Below are 22,574 nucleotides of genomic sequence, written 5' to 3'. Positions count from 1 at the left end.
CATAAGCTGGCAAACCAGACCTGGTTTCTGGGTAAAATCTGACCTAGGTCCCTAGACAGGCATGATGTGATTCACTGACTCATGATGGATTAATATGTCATACAAGCAATGATGAAAAAAGAATAAGAATAGTTCTGGCTTCTCATGACTGTTTATTTAGTAATAAGCTACCAGGATATTCGGGGAGGTCCTAGGTTCCATCAAACACAGACTGTCTCAATTATCTCGAGCTAAATGATATCAGTTAATGCTGTGACGGTTTCATTAAAAATCCTGACAGTTGGTTAAACATAAAAATAGCATTTTTCAAGCAATTCTCCTGAACCAAGCATTTTTTGTACCCAGATTAACTGTTTCATTATAATGGCTTCAATGTTTATATGGAGATCTGCAGGCTGAAACTAACATCAATTCTCTTTTCTGCTAAATAAGTTGTGAGTGCTAGTGCCAATCTGCAAGCTTCTTCCATATTTAACTTGGAGTTCAGGTCCTGCTTCATTATCCACAGAGGAATGGCTCCGGAGAATAGCACCTACTCTCCAAATCTTGACTTCTTCAACTTCCTTTTTCCTTGGACCACATCTTTAGTATCAAAGTCTTCCTGTACACTTTAGAAAAGAAGAAAAAAAGACACAAATATACTGAGAGAAATCCATTCATCCTTGTGCACTAACTCCCTTTAGTATTTCCAGACTGTACTTTTGTTTATGACTAAGGAAAGAAAATTTGTCTCTTGTTAAAAATAATTTCAAGTTATGTGAGTCATAGGGAAAAGTTGAAGTGAAATACTGGTATGACTGAATATTATATCCAATAAATATTTGAGTCTGTACACCTATGTGTGTGAGAACTGTGGCACCTAAGACCCCTGCCATCAGACCGTATCCGTAATATGAAACACTTTAGTGTAGAATGGAATATAATTGATTATGACACCTGTGCATTTTCTATGAAAAATACCTTTTTATCACTGCTCTATTTATGATGGAGACAATTGTGTTGAGAACCTGTGAATGTAGTCTGTCTAACAAAATAATACAACAGCCATGCCATTGTATCAAGTGGGTGTCATGTCCCTTGTTTTATAGTGTTACCTTCTAGCCAAGCATTGACTTAAATTGCATAGGCATTCATGATCAGATTAACAGTCCTGAATGCCGTTGTAGGGACTCAAAATGTTTTGTTACAGAGTTCCATCTGTGCCTACACAGAAGGCTTACGAGGAACATAGCATTTTTGATAAATAATACCACAGTAATAAAAACCATACTCTTAATATTAAACATTTTTTTCTCTGAGCTAGAAGACAGAGGCGTGTTCAAGCATAGTGTCCCCATCAAAGAGATCATTCTCCTTAAGACCCTCTTCTATCATGTTTCTCTTGGAATTTGTAAGTAGTCATTCAGTTAATTTCATAAGAAGTTATTAGGTAACTACATTCTCTCGTTTCAGGGTTAGAATTGAACCATTCCAGGAGAAAATGTTTATATAGACCACAAACTTCCCTTTATAATATTTTGAGTTTATAATTTTCTCATCTAAACATGTATTTTTCCCTTTCTCTTTCTTCTTGAGATACCATATTGATATCCAGGAATTACATATATTGATATTAACATCAGTCAAGACTCCTATGGGATTACTGTTAATGGTCTGAGTAGGGTCCTTTGCTTCTTTAGTCTTCCTTTAACAGTTATACCCTCTACTGGGATAGATAACCCAAATAGATGGATTGCTGACCATGAAGCTTCTTCAGGAACCACAGGGCATATTTCCCTCTCCATTGACTTTGTTTTCTTCAGGATGCACATTTTTATGGTCCAGCCTTTAAGATGTGCTTGTTTGTTATGAACAAGAGGAACAGGTAGAATTTACCAGATTATAGTACCTTTGAAGGTATTCCATTGTCCCATGTGCATTAATTGGCCTTAAAAGATAAGAGCCAAAATACTGACTTATTTAGACTTTCTTACCTCTTCATTGTTGTTGGCATTCATGATTTATTAATTGAACATCAATTACCAGTCTTCTAGTTTTAACTATCTTGTAACATTTAAATAGATCTTAGGCAAAAATATTTTTAGGACATTGTTCCCAAATTTGCATTATTAGGCATGTGTTTCCTTATCTGTAACGTGCCTTTAAACCCAATCAGAATGCAGTTGCTTACCCTATGACACTCATTTCACTGTTGCATGGACATATTTTGTTATGCAGGCCATTATTCTTTCTCAATAGATTCACAGTTGGATAAGACTGTCTGTGACTTTTCCCTCCACTAGCCTGCACAGAACCTTTAGATATAACGAAAGTTAATCAGTGGGGAGGAAGTTTTCTGGTTAGTTACTAACTTGATTTCTTCATATTGTGACCTGAATGTATGGTTCTGTAAACCAAGAGGGTTCCAGGTATTTCAACCTTATTGTTTTTCTTATAGTGCATAATGTCAATCTGCTTTATAATTCTTATCTCTTTGCCAATAGGTTAATGATGCTCTCAGATCTCATCAGACAACTTTCTTTGTATACGGGTGTACAGTCAATGTAGATTAGTTAAAGAGTGGAGAATAAGTATCAGTAGAATGTTCAGGCACAAATGACACATCTTTATGACACCGTTGCTACTCTACCCCTGTCTTTAATGTTTAGCGATCACAGTGAAGGTCTTCTCCAAAAGTCCTCTTCCAAAAGGTCTGAGAATTAGACAACACCAAAAATAATTTATGAAAACAAACACGCTTTCTTAAAATTTATTGTGGATCTAAATACTTAGAGGTACCTTGCAACCCTACCTTATAACATTTTCACAAAATAATAAAAATCGATATAAGAATTCTAATGGGTTGGTTGATGCTAGAGCCAGGTCATTGGTACAAAACTGGCAGACATCCTACAACACTGAGGTCATCCTTCAAGAACCTCTTCCCCTAGCAATGTCAAAAGACTACTCTCTCAGCCAGCAGAAGGGCGAGGTTAAAGCAATTAATTGCCATAAGTCATATAATCCTCCCATCTCCCATTCAACTGGAGAAGTATTTATTTTTATAGTAGTAAGTTTTTAATATGTTCTTGTAGACTTCAAAGTAGTAGAGAGAAGTCTTCTAATTTATTATAAAACACCGTACATCATACTAAGTCAGCCCTTTCAAAATATATAAGTTGTGTTCATTCTAGTAAAAACTAGCAGAGGTAAAGATTGTAATGACCTTGGATAGCAAAGTGTCTTGGAGAAAACTAAGTCAAAACACACATTGCAAAGGGAGTCCCATGATTTTACTATGGACAGATATGAAAAGAATCTCTTTATATGAAGCCATATTACCTAATGTTGTGGGAGCTCGATCTATTTATCCATTGACATTTGGTAGTGACTAACCATGGGCATGTTTTTATCTCGAGATGTGACCAGAGAAAAGAGAAGGGTCGAGTCCACTCTCTTGGGTGGGCAGAATCTGAGCAAGCCTTGCCATTTGTTCTCATTGCCCTTGGGAAAGCTACCAGATAGCAGCAGCTGGTTTCTGGATTGGTGTCTGCTTTGTTCTCCATTCATGAGTTTGCTTTTCACTGTACTACTTAATAAACTATTAAATAGACTTGTGGGTTATCACTTTGAGTTGTCCTAAGTACACTGGTAAGAGTCTGGGAGCAACCTAGTAATTCTTAGAATTTTTAGCATGCTCCACTGCTTATGACATGAACCCAGAAACCTTAAGAGAGAGAATCCTAAGAGAGACATTCATAAGACTGCCTTTAGCCAAATGACATTGGAAAAAGAGAAGGCATATTGACAAAGGTGCACAGTACAGATCTCCACTCACAGGTCCAGATTCAGTCAAATATCCTTCCTACAATAATGGGAGTCATCCCAACTAGAAACCTTCAGTTGTTTTACGATCTTGTCTCAGCCACTCAAGACAGCAAGAATATATAAAAGAAAGCTGCAGCCGGGCGGTGGTGGCGCACGCCTTTAATCCCAGCACTTGGGAGGCAGAGGCAGGCGGATCTCTGTGAGTTCGAGACCAGCCTGGTCTACAGAGCTAGTTCCAGGACAGGCTCCAAAACCACAGAGAAACCCTGTCTCGAAAAAACCAAAAAAGAAAAAAAAAAGAAAGCTGCAGTTAAACAATACCAATGGATACTGGGAAATTGATCTCGTCCGTTTAAGCAACCCTGACCTCTGAGATTTTAGTAGATGACCATACTGGTTGTTCTTACCTGGTTGATACAGTTTTGGTGTTTGTGTGATATTATAGTGAATCACAGGAGTAGTTAGAAATAGAAGCAACTGGAAGAATGTCCATTCTGCTTCCCCTTCTTTGGAGGTTTAGTTGGTTCTGGATACTCCTCATGACTTCTGAGATAATTCCCAGGCCAGTAATCCAAAAATGATTAGTAACTGTAGTCTTTTAATCTTTGATTGGGGTTTCTGTATACTCTTTCTCAAATAATGGAGTCAGTGGAAGGACGAGCAGAATGTCTCCTGACCTTGGCAAGTCTTGAACAACGGAGCCTTAGGGCTGGTAGGTGACGTAAGAGTAGCTCCCTCTACTTGTAGCTAGTGAGGGAATCCGGAGCGCTGGCCTGCGTGGATGAGCTTGGCATTGGCCAGGAAGCTTCACAGAGGGGTATAGGTAAGCACTATCATTGTTAAGTGTACACACTGCCTGTTAGTAGGAGATAGCATGGTGTTTGGAACTGACTTCTGCATGATTTAAGAGCCCATATATCTAAGCACTCAAACGTCCACAAGAAGACTAGTTTTTATAAGTCCTTTGAATAACTGAGTTCTATTGAATTCTAAAATATCTATCTGTACCTAGTTTTCTTGTTCTGTTTTCCTTATGAATAATAGTACAGTTCCAGGAAGAATTTTGCTTTATTCAAGCTTAATCATGACTCCCAAGGATCACTGTCCTCTCTGCGCTCGGTCACTTTGTATAAAAAACAAAAGTTTGTGGGACATTAAGATCCAAGTCCTCTGTTCTTGCCACACTTCATCAGGAACTACAGAAGTGTGAAATTATATCCTAAACTTGGCAGCACACTGGTACAATCAACCTTGCTGTCTCTTCAGCTGTTCTCTTTCCTCTTAAATTATATTGCAGATAGAAATTACTTTAAATTGTAACGTTGACCTAGCACTTAGCTATGTAAGAACCCTGGATCTGCTGCACAATACAGTAGAACATGCACCTCCCATCCTTGCAACTGAGATGCATTAACGGTTGAATCAGAGGTCTTCTTAGTAGGTAAAAGTGTGTGGACATTCAAAGTATGTGTCTCAAAATATATTGCAAATGTTATGTATTAGTTGTGTATACTTTTTAATTGATTTTTATTGAACTCTACATTTTTCTCTGCTCCCCTCCCTGCCTCTTCCCTCTCCCATGGTCCTCATGCTCACAATTTACTCAGATCTTTTCTTTTTCTACTTCCCATGTAGATTAGATGTATGTAAGTCTCCCTTAGTGTCCTCATTATTGTCTAAGTTGTGCATACTTATCAGTTCCTAGAAAGTTACTTTGTTGACAAAAAAAGAACGTATGTATAACTCATAAAACTATAAGTATGTTATGATTGTCTTTGACAAGAACACTTCTGGAAGAATTTTTTTAGGGTAGTGGTGGTTAAGTATTAATTATGCACAGATACAGATTGAAAGAGTTCATATTTTCCTGGTATTTTGAACAATTGATTTCATCTGCTTTTGTTTGTTTATCTATATCTATATGGTCTTAGCTTCTTAATTTTTAAGGTTCAAGAATTTTCTAGAATTCAGTGAAAATCGTCAGGCCTTCCAATCCATTGAATTTAAATTTCATCAAAAAAGACTAGGACTTTGAAATTTTAACAATCAACCAGAAATGCTTACAAGTAAGTCCATTTCAGAAACAAAACGTTAAATTCATATTGTATCTATGCAAATGCTGAATATTTAAATGACTTAAAATAAGTTATTAGTAGAATTTGTTTATTTTGTAGCAGATTTATTAAACTAAATATGTTTAGTTGTATACATGCATTTCATAACATGTAAATATAACTACTGTATTTATAATATGAGCAAAAATATTCAATTCTAGAAGAAATGGATAAATTCTTAGTCATATATGACCTTTAAAATTAAATCATAGAAATATGAATAGCTTAAACAGATCTGTAACAAGAAAGGAGATTGAAGTAGTAATACAAAGACTGTCACTCAATTAGCCAATGGGGTTTGAGCAAAGAGCCATCTATTATAAGGTTAGACTGGAGGTAGGACTGAGTTTCTGTGACTGTTTCTATGATTCTGTTATCCATTACAGGATTGAATTAAGACTGCAAAATTCATCCTCTCAACTCTTTGGTACCTATGGAACATTAAAAGACTATTTTACTATTTTTCTTAATCTTTTTTCTTAAATAATTAGTGAAGAGGTTTGGAGATGTATTAATTGCTTGTCAAAATTTAAAAGATGTGCCTTTTTTCATTTTATTTTTACTCAATTTTGAATTTTTGTTCTTATCATCTCTTTCATCTTTTGTTGTTTTTTTTTTTTTTCAGTGAGAGTGAAGGTATATATTTTGATTTTTATTTGACTACTCTCTGGAAATATTTCATTCTTAATGCAATATGTATTAAATTACATACACATTTCCTTCTTCACTCTTTTTTCTTAAACGTTTAAATTATATTTACCTGTTTGTGTAATGGATTGGCAGAACAGAAAGTGGAGTTCCATTCTCTCCTTCTACAATGTAGCTCCCGAGACTGAACTCATGTTCTCAGCCTTAGAACTAGCATCTTTACCAATTTAAGGACAAGCACCTTGTTGAACCTGTCTACATTATTCTGATAACACTTACCAATTCAAAAAATATTTAAAAATGTAGAAGTTATTCTGATTCTGAAAGTTGAAAACATTGCCTAACATGTATAATACATTCAATTTTTATTTTGTTTTGGTTATATGGCTCATGGAATCTAGACCTCTTTAAAAATATATTACTTCTCTTTTAATTTTGACCATAAGGATTTTTTTGCTGAAATTAAATGATTCAGTACATATAAATACTTTTGCAAAACTATGGTAACTAGGTGGTATGACTAAGAACATAGTTACTGATTTCTCATAAAATATTTTACAAACTAAAATAAGTACATTTTCAATCTTATACAGTATAAGATCCTTATTATAAAACTTAATCTTAATATTAACTATGAACGATTAATTAAGAATAATTAATAATAGCCAGTGGTGGTGGTGCATGCCTTTAATCCTAGCACTTGGGAAATGGAGACAGGTGGATTGCTGTGGTTCGAGGCCAGCCTGGTCTAAAGAACAAGTTCCAGGACAGGCTCCAAAACTAAAGAGAAACCCTGTCTTGGAAACCAAAAGAACATAGTAATATGTTATAGAATTTGTAAAGTGGCTAAGAGGATAGGACCTATATTAACTCCTCTTATCACAAAGGCAATAGACAAGATCAACATTTGAAAGTGATGAGTATTTAACAGCATTGAGTGATGGTTGAATGTCTTCACAGGTTTATATTTATATACAAGCACCTTATACTGTCAATCTGTGTACATTAAATATCAAGAGCCTTCAAAGTTTCAGTAATGCCTAAGCACTTAAAATACTTGGGTAGTTTGAAAAACTGTCACACACCTATAGTTCTGGTACTTGGTGAGTGAAGGCAGGAAATACAGGAGTTCAAGTTCAACCAGGGCTTTGAAGTGTGAGACCACACTAGGAATACTTGTAGACCTGTCTTATAAAACTAAAAAGAAATAGCAGAATAATGACAAAAGTTGTAAATCACCAGTACCATCTGTAGCGGATCTGAATCCCTCCTGTATGATGTGATTTGTTAAATCTGTCGGTTTGCTGTATATTGCTTTTATTATATTTAGATATGTTTCTTGTATCTCTGATCTCTCCAAGACCTTTATCTGTGGAAGATTGCTTTGTTACTGAGTATAAAATCAATTTTAGAGAAGGTTCCATGAGGTGCTGAGAAGAAGGTATCTTCTTTTGTATTTGGGTGGAATGTTCTATAGATGCCTGTTAAGTTCTTTTGATTCATGACACTTGTTAGTTCTCTTATTTTTCTGTTAAGTTTCTGTATGGTTGACTTGTCCATTGGCAAGATTAGAGTGTTGAAGTCTCCTACTATTAATGTGTGACGTTTGATGTGTAATTTAAGTTTTAGTAATGCTTCTTTTACATATGTGGGTGTTCTTATATTAGGAACATATATTTTCAGTATTGAGACTACATCTTGATGGATTGTTCCTGTTATGAGTATGATGTATCCTTCTCCATCTCTTCTGATTGATTTAGTTTAAAATCTATTTTTTTAGATATTAGGATAGCTACACCTGCTTGTTTATTAGGTACATTTGATTGGAATACCTTTTCCCAACCCTTTACTCTGAGGTAGTGTGTGTCTTTGAAATTCAGGTATGTTTCTTGTATACAGCAGAAGACTGGATCCTGTTTTTGTATCCATTCTCTTAGCCGGTGTCTTTTTATGGCTGAATTGAGTTCATTGATATTAAGAGATATTGATGACCAGTGGTTGCTAATTCCTGTTATTTTTTGGTAATAGTGTTTGTGTGTTTCCCTTCTTTGGGTTTTGCTGGTGGGAGGTTATCTGTTGCCTATGTTTTTGTGGGTACAGTTAGCTTCCTTGGATTGGGGTTTTCCTTCCAGTAATTTCTGTAAGGCTGGGTTTGTGGATACATATTGTTTAAATCTGTCATGGAATATCTTGTTTTTCCATGGATGGTGAATGAAACTTTGCTGGGTATAGTAGTATAGGTTTGCATCTGTAGTCTTTTAGTGTCTGCAGCACATCTGCCGAGAACCTTCTGGTTTTCATGTTTTCCATTGAGAAGTTGGGTGTAATTCTGATAGGTCTACCATTATATGTTACTTGGCCTTTTTCCTTTGAAGCTCTTAATATTTTTTCTTTATTCTGTATGTTTTGTGTTTTGATTATTGTATGATGAGGTGACTTTCATTTTGATCCAGTCTATTTTGTGACCTGTAAGCTTCTTATAGCTTCATAGGAATATCCTTCTTTAGGTTGGAAAAGTTTTCTCCTATAATTTTGTTGAATATATTTTCTGTGTCTTTGAGCTGGAGTTCTTCTACCTCTACTATTCTTAGGATTGGTCTTTTCATGATATCTGAGATTTCCTGGATGTTTTGTGTTAAGTATTTGTTGGATTTAATGTTTTTTTGACCAATGAGTCTATTTTCTCTATGGTATCTTCAACACATGAGATTCTTTCTTCTATCTCTTGTATTCTTTGGTTATATTTATCTCTGTATTTCCTATTCGTTTACCCAGATTTTCAATATCCAGAATTCCCTTGGTTTGTGTTTCCTTTATTACTTCTATTTCAGTATTCAAGTTTTGAACAGTTTCATTCACTTATTTGATTGTTTTTTCTCAGCATTTTTTTGAGGGATTTATTAATTTCTTCCAATATTTTTTTGTCTTCTCCTCCATTTCTTTAAGGGAGTTTTCCATTTCCTCTTTAATGGTCTCTGTCATTTTCACAAAGTTATGTTTAAAGTTGTTTTCTTCTGCTTCTTCTGGGTTAGAATGATCAAGTCTTCCTGCTATATGACCACTGGGATCTGGTGTTACCTTATTGTGTCTTAGGTTGTTGGATAAATTCTTGCATTGGCACCTACCTATCTCTTCCTTCAAATGAGGCCAGCTGTGTCTTCTTGCCTTGGTCTAGTCCTTGCAGTGGCTGTCTGAGTGTTTGGGAACTTATCTTAGTCTGCTCTGTACTGTCAATGTCTGTGTCTTGAGAAGCATTTGAGGTGTCTATATGCCCTCTCTCTTGGTCTTCTCTCTTGGTTTACTCCCTTGGTTCCCTCAGTGTTGTAGCAATCTCTTGCACCCCTCAGCACTGTAGCAAGCTCTCAAGAGCCCTCAGTATTGGAAAAAGCTATGTTTCCGAGTTGCATTGAGGTTACAGGAAAACAGGCGAGTTTGAGGGCAGGGTGGGGCTAGTAGCTTGGAGGGTCAGGTGGATGGGTTTGGGTTTTGGGGGAGCCTACCTACAGGAAGGTCTCCTGCTGGCTGGCTAGAAAAGTCATGGGAGTTGGGGGAGGGTCCCGGGATTTTGTCTCACTGTGGAGGTCCTAGAGAGTGGGATGTCCCATGGTGTGGCTGTTCACTCACCTCTTATGTCCCCTCAGTAGTGGAGGAAGCTGTGTTTCAGAGTTCCACCGAGGTTGCAAGAAGATAGGCCTATTTTTTTTTTTATTAAATACATTGATGCTTAATCGGGGAGGAGTTAAATCATTATGCTAAGGTTAATTTCATTTTGGGTAATTTATTTCCTAAGAAAATCTCATACTTTTTCATTTATGTTAAATTCACTATTACTGTTTTCTAACTTGTTTGAAAGTTGAAAAATAATTACACTTTAACTATTTTCTCTCCTTTTAAGTTTATAAATTTTTTCATAGTTTGCGAAACTCAGAAGAAATTATAAACCTGTAGTAGGTGAATGAATAAATGAATTCTTCATCCTGGTGTTTATTTTCTTGATTGTTTGCATTATTTTACTGAAGCACTTTCGCCAGTCGTTTCCTGCAAGTTAATTAAAGAACTAATTATTTTTTTAGAATTTGCAATAAATTGTTTTCTTTGTCTTAGTTACAAATGTTAGGTCTGCACAGATAGGGCCCACGAGCTGAAAGAAGTGGACATACGCCACTATTGCTAACCCAGAAGCAAACTATAATTGTCAACCACTTACAAATGAAGGTTTAGTTTCCTTCAAGGGAGTCTTACAGCGGAAAACACCTACTACAAAGGGAAGGCTGCAAGCCTAGCAATGATGGACAAGAGAACACAAACTCAATTGCATTTCTGAAGGTTCCTTGTCTTCTAATGTCATGTCAGGGCTTTCCCTTTTATTTATGTTTTGTTCTTTCTTAAGTTTTAACTTTTTATTTTGTTTTATGTTTGTCTTCTCTCTTTTTAACTTAGAAGTCCTTTACACATTTGTTATGGCTTCCAGGTCATTGTTTTTATGGGATTCTAAAGTATAAGTGCATCTCTTTTTTTATGCCTTTTCTTGACATTTTACTTTCTGCTTGTTAGTTTTGTCCAATTATTATATATTAGTTTCTGTTTTATATCATTTTATTTTATTTTCTGATTTCTCCTAAGTTTCCTATACATTTTGGAATGAGAGACACAAGGAGGGTGGATCCAGATCGGAAGGGGAGGGGAGGAAGAACGAGGAGAAGTATAGGGGGATGAAATAGTAATTAAGATATACTATATGAGAAAATGACTTATTTGGATAAGGAGGAAAAAGTTAAAAAAGAAGGCCATGAATTTGAGAGAAAGTTGGAGAGACACAAGGGGAATTGGAAGAGCGATTGGAAAGGTTAGAAATAATGCAAATGCATCATTCTTTTATGTATGAAATTCTCAAAAGTAAAAATTCTACTTAAAAACAAATAAATAAAATCTTAAAACAATGTTAAAACAATTGTATATAAAAATTGTTTCCTCTTACTTAAAACATTAATAGCTTGATTATGTAGTTAATTTCCAGTTGACAAATTTGCCTTTTTTGTTCTTAATGTCTTTATATATCCTTACTTTGTTAGCATAATTTTATTATATTTCTAATTTTTCACTCTCATTTTCGCCCAATAGTTGTGTAGATGAACAAACAATAAATATGTATTTGACAAATCTGTTCACTTTATGTGGATGGCCTGATACCTTTTGGCTTCTTGTTGTGAAAATTTTTCTATCAGAACTGATAGCATGCTCAGAAATTGTCCTTAATTATTTCTCCAAATTCAAGTTCACACCTAACTTTTATCCGAGATCCATACCCAAAATAAAGAGTATTTTATCAACCTGTTTGTTAGAAGCCAGAAGAAGACAGAATAAATTTCAGAACTAATTCAATCATTCATTCACTTCTTAGAGTATGGGTAGTAGCTGTTATTGGAAACAAGGCATATAGGCGTTCTGAATGACTGTTTGCTAAGAAACCACAGAGACAGCTGACCTGAGTTTGCAGTAGCTCACCGACTCTTGACCAACATTTAGGGCTTCTGCATCTGGGTAACAGTTGTGTTGCTTGGTCTGTTTGTGAGGCCCCTAGCAATGGGACCCGTACCTGTTTCTGTTCTTTGGAACATATTCCCTATGGTGGGATACCTTGTTCAGCCTTGATGCAAGGGGGAGGAGCTTTGTCCTGGCTCAACTTGACATGGCATAATTTGTTGACTCCATGGGAGCCTTTTTCCCCATCTGAATTGAGGTAGACAAATGGAGGAGGGGGAAGAAGGGAAGGGGGAGGGAAAAGGAGAAGAGGAGGGGGGGAAACTGTGGTTTAAAGTAAACAAATATATGTGTGTGTGTGTGTGTGTGTGTGTGTGTGTGAATTAAAAAAAAGATTTCCAGTGTCTCGGGGGGTGGGGGGGGATAAAGGCACCTGGATGCCTTTGTAAAGATTTTATATGTAAAGAGAACTCTTGGAGAATTTTAGAGGTATTTTTCATTTCAAGTACATGATGACATTTTACTGTTCCAAGTTTTCTCCAAACTGAAGCTATGAACAAAATCAGAACTGCATTTAGTCAACCAATTCTTTATTGTATTTAAAATAAAACATCATTGCATTCAATAGAGAAGTGTGTTCTCACTGCATTTTGTAATATGATTGATGGTACAATTATAATGATTGTTGAACTGTTGTTTATGCTTCTCTGTTATGAGTGCCAGGTATAAAGACTAGAGGGCATTTGCACGTAATATATTCACAGCAAGGGAGAAACACTGGCCACTTTCAGACTCTTAATGCCAGTTGCCAAATTTCCTTGCTGTTATTATAATATACAAGTTCATATATTCAAAATATTTTTCCAAGAACATTATATATGTCCCAAGTAGGAGAATGGAATCCTTCACAAGCTGTCAGTATACTGCAATCTTTATTTTTATTTTTCTATATTCCAGGTGAGGAAATTATTTTGTTTGTTTCTTTGTTTGTTTTGTTGTTGTTGTTTTGTAATATCAACCCAGCTAATCAATCTATGTATTTGGTTGTATTCTGGATCTACTTGTAGATTTCAAAATCTATTCTTTTTTTTTCTAAAATGCCTTTTTTTCATTTGTCTCAAAGAAATATCTGAATGTAGCTTCACTGCTACTAACTCTTTGAACAGCTTCAACATTTGATTCACAGATTTGATAGAGATGTATGTTATTCTTTCCACTTACTCTTCCTCTCAATTGTGAGTTTATATCATGATGGTTACAATTAAACGACTTGCAAGTCGGCTGTCAACGGCATCACATTCTTTTTGACCATTGCTGTGATTCTCCACTCAAATCAGACCCAAATATTCTCAAGAGGTTATACCAGAAAACTACAGCCAGTCCCTACAAGTTTGTCCATCTTTATTTTTTAAATAAACTAGTAATGAACTACATAAAATAGATAAGGTTTTCCATTAAAACTGATGGTTTGACAGAACAGACAACCTGATGAAGCAGGATGTCCCTCATGCACTCTCTAATACTTCTATGCCTGACCTTGAATTCCCTCTTGTTAAATTTTACAAGACAATTTATCTTAATACAGTGACTAATTGAAAGCAAAGTTGCTGATTTTTAAGCAGATGGCCTGTTGGCAGTTATGAAATCATCCCAACCAGATCTGAGCCCCACTATTCTTTTCACTGATATAAATAAATAAATACATGCACATATTATAGATGCCCATTGTATCAATTTACCTCATAGATCAATTTGATATTCATGAGAAGAAAAGCCTTTTCTGTCTAAGACAGTATAATATTGCACAGGGCCCATTCTGTGATTTAGAGACTAGACCAAAAAGTAAAATTATACATCTCCCAGAAAAAAAAAATGAAGATGAGGAAAACAGAAGTTAGGAAAATATCTTTAAACATGATGCATTATGACTGAGAACAGCATAAAGAAACCAGAATGGCACTATACAACTTTAAAATTAGCACTCAGGAAGCTGAGGCAGGAGGATTCAAAGCTAGAGAATTTTCTGAAAATATAAAACAGAACAAAGTAATCATTTAAAAGGAGAGGAGGATGGAAGGAAGGGAGAGAAAACTGAAAGAAGGAAGGATGAAAAGAGTGTAACTATTTTACAGTCATAATAAGGAGGTTTTAACCCCATCCATAAGTTACAGAGTATATATCCATATAGGCAAATATGTTCTCACTTATCTATCTATTCCAAATGAGGAAGATTTGGCTCTGAGTCCATAAAGCTCTTAAGTGCTAGAAATTCATGTATGCACATATATGAGCAGAATATACTGGGGTAGGTGAAGGCATGTTGTGACAAAAATGAGTCAAAAAAAACCTGAAGCAGTTCAAATAATTCAATTATACAAAGGAATATAGGAAGTATTTCCAAATAAAATCCATTTGAAAAAGTTTCAAGGTCAAAGGATCCATTCAAACATTTAAAAAATTATAGACACACACACACATTTTTTCAATATATCTAGAGAGTAATTTCCTCATTTCCCCTTCCTCTATTCTTCCCAATCCCTCTACCTTCCCTCTCCCACAAATCCATTCCTCCTCCATTTCCCTTCAGAAAAAAGCAGCCTCCCAGGAACATCAGTGAACATGGAATAACAGGATACAGTAAGTCTAGGCAGGAACCCTCAAATCAAGGTTGGATGAGACAACCAAGTAGGAGGAAAGGAGTCCCATGAGCAGGCAAAAGAGTCAGAGGCACTCTGACTCCCACTGTTAGAGGAGTCCCACAAGAGAGCCAGGCTAATAATCATAGTGTACAAGCAGAGGATCTGGCACAGACCCACGCAAACTCCCCTGCAGTCCCTTAGTTCTCTCTGACCTCCTATGACCTCTGCTTAGTTGATGTCTGCAGGCCTTGTTCTCCTTGTGTCCTCCACCACTCTGGCTCCCACAATTCTTCCTCCACTCCTTCACATTTCCTTATTTCCATTTTTTCTTCCCATTGTGCTTCTCCCCCTTTGTCTTCTCTTACTCATTCTCATACTCACTCCCTATACTTCCTACCCCATAGCTCTTCCCTGGCAATGCCTCTTAAAATTGTCTTCACATCACTCTGAGAGTGCCAAAGTTAGAGAAAATAACGTTGTTGTTGGTATTTTTTTGTTTAAAATAGAAACCGTTCTGTCAAATACCAATGATTTGATCTTTTTTTTACATTTGTTTTAACACCCCTTGTTAAATTTTGAATATTTTCCCAATTTGACTTTCTCTCTGTCTCCTTCCTTCCTTCCTGTCTTTCTCTCTCTCTCTCTCTCTCTCTCTCTCTCTCTCTCTCTCTCTCTCTTTCTTTCTTTGTGAGACAAGATTCTCTGTGTATCTTTGTCTGTTCTGGAACTTATTCTGTAGAACATGGTGGCCTTGAACTCACAGAGATTTGCCTGCCTCCACCTCCCAAGAGGTGGGCTTAAAGGTGTGTGCCGCAACACTCAACAATACTATTTCTTCTTTTTATGGACTTTATCCTTTTTCTTTTATCTCCCAAGTCGAAGTATAGTTTTAAACACACAAACCATTTAGAGAGATTTTTTTGCCTTAATCTGTCTTTACTGTACATCTCTATCTTTTTCTGAGGATGAATCTTTAACCTGATAAACAAATAGGATTAAAACTGCAGCTTTAGCAGCTTGCTCCACCCATTCTTTGGCTTCCTGCAAGTCTGGCTTCAGGGTGGAGGTACTGGAAGGAGTCAGATTTATTGCCACAGTTCTGTGGAGCTTCTAGGTGCATGCCACCACCAAGAAGTCTGATGCCAACTGCTTATAAACACCATTTAAGTGTTTGGTGGCAGAGCTTTTTTAAAAGAGCTGCAAGGGGGGCTGGAGAGATGGCTCAGCGGTTAAGAGCATTGTCTGCTCTGCCAAAGGGCCTGAGTTCAATTCCCAGAAACCACATGGTGGCTCACAGCCCTCTGTAATGAGGTCTGGTGCCCTCTTCAGGCCTTCAGGCATACACACAGACAGAATATTTTATACGTAATAAATAAATAAATAAATAAATAAATAAATAAATAAATAAATATCTTCACCTTACTAGACCTGGATGGAGGTGGGTGGTCCTTGGACTTCCCACAGGGCAGGGAACCCTGATTGCTCTTAGGGCTGACAAGGGAGGGGGACTTGATTGGGGGATGGGGAGGGAAATGGGAAGCAGTGGCGGGGAGGAGGCAGAAATCTAAATAAATAAATAAATAAATAAATAAATACAAAAAAAAAAAAGAGCTGCAAGGTTTTTCCTGTTAACACTGAGTCAGGAAGCCTCTATTAAAGGAGCTGTGCTTCTGCTTGTGGCCAGCAGAGACTGCCAGAGAAAAGACAGTTACCAAGAAACTGTGCTTGACTATCTTCTTATCTGTCTAGAATACTAGAGAGAGAAAAAAAAAAAAAAACTTTCTCAGGCTTTATGTGGAAATTCTTGCCAAACATCAAACATTTGGGTGCCATTTGTAGACAGACATTTCCATCCTGCCAGGTGCCATAACTGTTCAGTTCCAAAGAAACATACAGAAGCTTATATGAATTATAAACTATTTGGCCTATTTTGTTAACTAACTATTACAACTTAAATTAACCCATAATTCTTGTCTATGTTTAGCTATATAACGTGTACCCTTTATCAGTGAGGCATTCTCATCTTGCTTCCTGTGCATCTGGCTGGTGACTTGGTGTCTGTCTTTCCTATTCCCAGAATTCTCTTAGTCTGGTTGCCCTGCCTGTACTTCCTGCCTGGCTACTGGTCAATCAGCATTTTATTAAACTAATACAAGTGACAAATCTTTACAATTTAGAACAGCATTATCTCACAACATTTTCTTTCTTTCTTCCACCTTGTATTTATTATCTTTTTCCCTTCTAAAGGTACCACAAATATACCAGTTTTGTATTATTTAACATTTTTAAATTTAATTTTAATTTTTTGTGAATTTCACATATGTGTACTGTATTAATATCATTTTCATCCCTTCTCCCTACCCCCAACTCCTCCTGTACCCAGTTTGAAACTCATGACCTCCTATTACAAATGCTGAGTTAATTAGTGTTGCTAACATTTGTTTGTAGTTGAGGCTCACAGTTTGGCATTAGATGACCTCTCTAGAAGGCCTCTCTGGAAAAGACTCATTTTCTTTCTCTAAAGGGCCATTAATTAACTGTTCCTCTTCATGTAGAATAGGGCCTTATAATATTTCCCTAGTTCATGTTGGTGTTTCAGCTGGAGTTGTCATTGTGCAGGGTGCTTGTTTGGACTAGCTCCCAGTATCTGAAGATGCTTTTTAAGTTGTCAAGGATGAAAGCAAACAATAGTCTTACACAACTATAAATTCTATGGACCACAACAATCGTCAGCCCAACAAGATATCCGCAGTGTTGCAATAGTAGCACTTATACCAAGGGAGTAAACAATAATCATCTAATTGGGCTTAAGACCTCTTAATATGAGAGAATTCATGCTGGCCTTGAACTCACACAGATATCCGCTTGCTCCTGACACATAAGTGCTTGAATTAAGCTGTCATTGCCAACACAAATTAAATTCTTAACACAATCTTGTGTCGTATTTACTTTTTTTGTCTACTGTAATGCTGCATGTAAGATAACATCATTCATTGTTGCTTCAAAAGACACCGAGTATTCACTCAATTGCTGTTGTTTTCTAAATTGGAATGTGTCCCTAGTTGGTTTCAATGCTGAGTCATCTTGTGGGAGTTAGCTCACAGTGTTTCAATTAGTGAACACCAGCATGTGTCTTTCTTTTATACTGCTGATTTCCTAAAGACAAAATGAAATTAGGAGATCAATTTTCTCTTCTCTCCTTCTATGTACTCAAGTTGCACTCTTGATGTTCAGATTAAATCTCTGCTTGAACAAAATTTAAATTTTTCCTCTTTAAAACACTATTATTGAATCATTGAATGTCTTCAGCACAGTGAATTAGCCTTTTTGTGTTCTTCATGATGGTTGAAGACCAAGATAAACAAACCCAAGTAGGTAATTTTCATTTTATGGAAATCGCTATACACCTTCATGAGTATTTAGAGGGTGTTTTTTTTCCATTTCATCAAGGATAGAATTTCCAAGTAAAAGTTGTTTATACTCTATTTCAGTAACATTTTATTGAAGAAAAAACTTACAGCCTTTTTGTTGTTGTTGTTGTTGCTAATGTTGTTGTGTGTGTATCATGCATTGTTCTAAGTACAGCTGTGAACAAAATAGACAGAATTGTGATTTTCCTTATTATTCTACTTGTTAGAAAGAACGAGATTAAAGAAAATACACATTTTCAAATAGAAATTGGTGCCAGAGATAGCAATCAAGAAGAAAAATAGATCACAGAAAGTAGTGTGCCAATAGTTGATTTTATATAGAATAGCCACACTGACTTCAAAATTTATACTCATATATTTTGTATTTCCAAATATGTGTTTCCATGAACATAGAATTGGTATATATTTGCTAGAGACTCGTTTGATAATACAAAAAATCAAAAATGACATGAAATAAATTATAAATTGATTTTTCTTAACTAAAAATTTCATTTTTATCACTTCCACTTGTTTCTCTAAATCTAGAGATTTCTAAACACTCAGGCATTTATATAAACATATTTTCATTGATGGACCCCCACATTGGTAGTGATGGAGCATCTATGAATGAATATTACTATTGGGATTTTCTATGTTTTCAGTTACAGAGATACTATATTGTTTTTGAGTAAGAGTACCTCTTCATTTAAATGAAAAATTCTTTTCCACTTTTATATTTGTGTGTCAAAAAAGTAATTTTAAGCACTGAATATTATTTGTGGTAATAGGTATCAGGTATTGTTTTTAGAATAGATTTACTATTACAGATTTGCAGTGACTGGGGCAGGAAGTGATGACTTTCATTCCAGGTAGATCTTCCATGTAAAGGACCCACAGCTAGAATATATGGCAAGCTATTGAGGATTAATGTTTTTCCAAGTCTTTTGACTATTAACTTCTTTAAAGAACTTGAACATTAGGGAAGAACAGATAAGTGTATTACAGATGAAGAATGATAATCATTTCAATATTAATCATTTGCTGTCATGAGCTGCATAGTAATATTTTGGTTAATGATGAATTACATACATAATGGTGATCACCTGGAATTAATTGTCTGGAAGTGGTATTATCATCTTATTCTGAGTGAGTACACTCTGATGTTTCTGAAATGATGCAATTATCTAACAAATCATACCCCTATTATAAGGAATTACATAACTACAATTCTATTAGAGTATCTCATATTATACCCTAAATTTTATCATGATAAAAATTAATTCTTGTTTTTTAAGTTTGTATGAAACTTCTTCTATTTGTACATTTTATGTTTATATGCATGAAAATGTCTGGAAACCTATCCATTTACAAAAAAATCAGTTCTTAATAAATATTTAATATGTTGGATATATTTAAATCTCATTAACTTGAAAAATGACTGGATTATTCCTGTCAGAAACACTTTAAAAATACAAAACATGAGATATTCATCAGTATTTTATATCAATGTCCTATCAGCTCAAACACATTGAAGTAAAGTGTAGTCAAAGTTTTAGGTATTATGATCGTTTTGTTTGTAAATGGGATGCTGTTTGGAATCACTTAAGGAAAAAAAATCAGTGAAGGATTATCTAAATAAGGCTGGCCTGTAGGCAAACCTGTGGGTATTTTTTTTTCATTGCATTAAAAAATATGGAAAAAACAGTCCACTGCAGTTGGTGCATTTTTTTTTTTTTGAGTTTGGGTCATGGACAATATAGGAGTGGAGAAGATAAACTGAGTATTAAGAATTGCATGTATCCATTTATCTCTATTCTTGACAGTGAATGTGTTATGACTAGCTGCTTTAAGTTCATAATATCTTAATGCCCCTGCTATGCTGGACCGCAACCTGGAATTCTGGGCTAAATCAACTCTTTTGTCTTAAGTTGCTCTTTCTCAGGGTACTTTATCACAGCAATGGAAATGAAAGTAGAACAGAAGGTAAACACAAGCATGACTTTAGGCTTAAACACTTTTATGGTTTAGTGTTTGAATCAGGAAGCACTGGGACAAGATGGGTGTCTATGAGATAAGAAACACATTCAACAACAGCGTAATAGTAGAAATATCACACCAGGAAGATACAGAGGATATTTTTGGTGATAGAAGTTGGTATTTTTGAGGTTTTCTGAAAATAAACTTACTAAGAACAATGTTATACAATGATAAATACAGAGTCATACACAAAGCTTTTCTGATGCTTGATAGAAAAGAATAAGATTTTATTCTAGGGAAAAATTATAGATTCTCACAGACAAATTCACGAATCCGTGACATAAAAGAACAGTATTGCGTCAAGGAAATAAAGAAAATAATCACAACTGCTTAAAAGGCCTATTTGTTTAATTTGTGAGCAGAAAGTCTTGCTGTGTAGCACAATATGACACTGAATTTGCTGCGTCCAACAATGGCTTCAAACTCCCAATATTTTTGCCTTAGTTTCTCAAATGTTGTAATGGTAGACATTCCCCACAATGCCCCACTAATAAAAGGCACTTAACAACATATAACTCTGGTATAAGTTTAATTCAGATGATCTCTTAACTGCTAAGGAGTATGCATTTGATTGTTGAACGAGAAATATTATGGTTGCATGAACAAGTGTCAAACAATTGCATAGTCCCAAGAGCCTCCTAATCATATTCTCCCCTAATTACTTTTGCCAAATTTCATTAAATTAAACACGTGTTTGGAAACAGCTACCTAAAAATGCCTCAAAAGCAGATTTGTTAATAAAAAATATATTGAAGTCTAAAGAGCAATTGAAATCATAATTATATGTATTTTTAGAGGCTATGGAGAAAGGTGGCATTGAGATCATAAATAATATTTTGAAAAAGGAACATTATGTACCACTTTGAATATCCAGATTCTTTTCATTTTATTCAAATACACTTAATTTAACTTTCTTGTTTGTTCTTAACAATTCATCTAACTGGGTAAGTAAAAATTAAAATCAATAACTTTGTGAAGAAAACCATATATACATTATTCACATATTCTTTTCTTTTCAACTAAATATTTGTGCCAAAGTTATATGCGTAAACAAGTATTTCTTTGGAAAAATAATCTTAAAGAAAACTGTTCTATTTGCATAGTATAAACCTGAGAGTATATGCTATTTGCAATAGATTAGAAGACAGATATAACAGGAACAATTAAAAATATTGCCAACTACATTTTCTATAACTTTACATATGTTTTATTTTCACTTCAAGTATTAACACAATTTGTCCCAATTTGAAATTTCATCTTTCTTATTAGACACATTTTTTATTGTTCCAGAATTTCGAGCCTGTGTACACTATTTTCTGAGCCATTTTTCTTTGTTCCACAATTATATTTTCCTCAGCCGGTATCGTTATTGATTGACCACCTTTGAAAAAGACCATAATGGTTGGTCACTGTGAGTCTCAGATGTAACACAAGTATGCCCCTTTCTGAGAGTGATCATGTAAACTTAGAAGTGTTGGGTGGCCAATCTCAAACATAGTTTGACAAGCTATGTGAATGGTAACTGACCTTGATGTATGAATACCATTTTGTAGTGACATGTTGGTTAACAAGTGAATTTGTACTTTATTTATTATTTATTCGACTACTGAAAGACAACAGATCATGTTATGGAGTGTTGAATTGTCTTTTGGGGAAGTAATATTATTTAATTAAATAGTAGTAATTAATATTTGGACTCATTGAAATCATGGACTCTTGTAATCAAGGGCTATATATAGCATTACTCAAAGAATAAACTAGCAAAACCATGTTTTCCATGAGGAGGTAAGAAAATGTTTGTATTCGTTATGGTTCAGTGGGCAGTAGCACAAGTATACTATTGTTACAAATGCTGCAGCACAAAGCTGGAAAGACAGCTCGGGATAAAAGTACTTACTGCTCTTCCAAACGGCATGAGTTCTGTTTCCAGCATATATGATAAGACAGTCACAACCACTTGTAACTCCAGATCTAGGAGACCTGATGCCCTTTTTTGCACTCCACTGGCATCAGCATCACATGACACATAGTCATGTAGACTTAGACACATACAAATGAAGAAAATTAAATTCTAGGAAAAATTTATTGTTGGCCGCAAATAACAAACACATTAGTTACTTTGCTAATTGCTGTTGCAAAATACCTGGCAAAGGTAACACGGAAGAAAGGGTTTTAATTACAATGAATGACAAAAAAGCTATGATAGCAGAAACTTGATTCAGCTGGTCACATTGTCCCCACTGCCAGAAGGCAGAGAAGGATAAACACTGTTTCTCAGGTTGTTTTCTTCTGCCTGGTATCTCTGAATGGGAATGTGTCCACTCACATTCAGATTGGTCTTCTTTCTTCAGTTAAACCTTTCTGGAAACACTCTTGTAGGCAAATCATAAGTTGAATTTCTGGGGTGGTTCTAAGTCAATTCAAGTTGACAATTTCAC

The sequence above is a fragment of the Chionomys nivalis genome, chromosome 9 (assembly GCF_950005125.1).
Source record: "Chionomys nivalis chromosome 9, mChiNiv1.1, whole genome shotgun sequence".
Taxonomy (NCBI): Eukaryota; Metazoa; Chordata; class Mammalia; order Rodentia; family Cricetidae; genus Chionomys; species Chionomys nivalis.
Note: the sequence above shows the minus strand (reverse complement) of the source record.